The sequence below is a fragment of the Elephantulus edwardii genome, unplaced genomic scaffold (assembly GCF_000299155.1).
Source record: "Elephantulus edwardii isolate Elephantulus edwardi_28Jun2011 unplaced genomic scaffold, EleEdw1.0 scaffold00146, whole genome shotgun sequence".
In the NCBI taxonomy this organism is placed as follows: Eukaryota; Metazoa; Chordata; class Mammalia; order Macroscelidea; family Macroscelididae; genus Elephantulus; species Elephantulus edwardii.
This window is the reverse complement of record NW_006399896.1, coordinates 8,599,745-8,601,713: the sequence shown is the minus strand read 5'-3', so window position 1 is coordinate 8,601,713 and position 1,969 is coordinate 8,599,745.

The following is a 1,969-nucleotide window of genomic DNA, read 5'->3' as shown; positions in this document are numbered from 1 at the left end:
TTAATTCCTTCAGCTTAAGAAATGCTGAGCCAGTTCGGCCCTTTTGATTTTCTAATTCCAGCTCTTTGCACATTTCATTATAGTATCTTGCTTTATCATCTCGAGCTGTCCTTTGAAATTTTCTGTTCAGCTTTTTATGTTCTTGATTTCTTCCTTCAGTATTGGCTTCTCCGTGCTCTAATGCAAAATTCAGCGTCTCATCTGACTTCAATCTTGGTCTTTTCTTCCTCTTCAGCCTTTGTAATAATATTTTGCATTCTTCATGGACGATTTTCTTGATATTCTCCCATAGCTCATTTGGTCTACACTCACTGGTGTTCAAGGCCTCAAACCTGTTCCTGAGATAGTTTTGAAATTTGAGTGGGATAGACTTAAGGTCAAATTGTGGCCCCTGTGGACTTGACTTAATTTTCTTCAATTTCAGCTTGAATTTGCATTTGGTGGTCTGTTCCACACTCAGAACATGGCCTGCTTTTCAAAGCTAATATTGACCTTTTCCAGCAATTCTTTGCACAAATGTAGTCAGTTGGGTTCCTACACTTCCCATCAAGTGAAATCCATTTGTATAGCCTGCGTTTGTGTTTCTTATAAAAGGTTTTTGCAATGAAAAAAATCATTGAATGTGCAGAATTCTATCATTCTATCTCCAGCCTCATTTGGAAATACACAAAGTATTAAATTAAATGGAACATAAAAATCAATATCCAAGGAATTCACTCACTCTCATTGCCATTAGTTGGAACTCATATCTGACCCTCCATTGGGTTTCTGAAACTATAAATTGGATAGAAGCTTTCTCATCTTGTTCTAACTGGCCACTGATGGAGTTATTCCTTGGCATTAGTGAATTAAAATAGACTGATATTAACCATTTTGAAGCAGACAATCATGAGGCCTGCTACTTTATTGGAATATACAGTCAATACCAATAGTAGCTAAAAAGTATCTAAAACCAACTGGAACAGTACATTGACAGAGAACTACCAGAAATACAAGTTGGGTTTAGAAGGAGTAGTGGTGGTGCACATGCATGCACACAGCAAGCAGGACAGCTGATTGTGGGAGAATTAATAAAAGAAAACTTTCCAGGCACAATGAAGGATGAGAAAATACATATTCACGAAGCTGAGCAAACACCATATAGAATTGGCCCCAAAAGAAAAACACCAAGGCATATAATAGTCAAATTTGTCACAATGAGAGATAAGGAGAGAATTCTGAAAGCAGCAAGGGAGAAACAAAGAGTAACCTATAAGGGAGAGCAAATAAGATTAAATGCCAATTTCTCAGCAGAAACCATGAGAGCAAGAATATAGTGAAATGGCACATATTGAACTCTCAAGGAACACAACTGTCAACCAAGAATGCTGTACCCAGTAAAATTGTCAATCGAATATGAAAGAGAGATCAAGATATTCCCAGAAACACTGATCCTAAGGGAGTTTGTAAAATCAAGACCAGTATTGCAGGAAACACTGAGAGATGTCCTTTTTACAGAGGTGCCACAGAAAATAGGATGGACCAAAGTAACTAGCAACAATACCAAAAAGAACTAAAAAAAATGATAGCAATAAAACCTTACCTCTCAATAATGACACTGAATGTGAATGGTTTTGATGCACCCCTGAAGAGTAGAAGAGAAGCAGATTGGATAAAAACCCAAAATCCATCAATACAAGAGAAACACCTGTAAAGTGAAGATAAAGACTGAAAAATAAAAGGGTGGGGGAAACTACACCAACCAAACAGCAACCAGAAAAAAGCAGGAGTAGTAATATTAATCTCTGATAAAATATTTCAATGCAGAAACCATCACAAAGGACAAAGAAGGTCACTACATAATGCTTAAATGGTCAATAGAACATGAGGACATAACAATAATAAGTGCTATGCACCAAATGAAAGACCTGCAAAATATATAACATAAACATTAACAAATCTGAAAAAGGAAAGAGACAATACTACTATA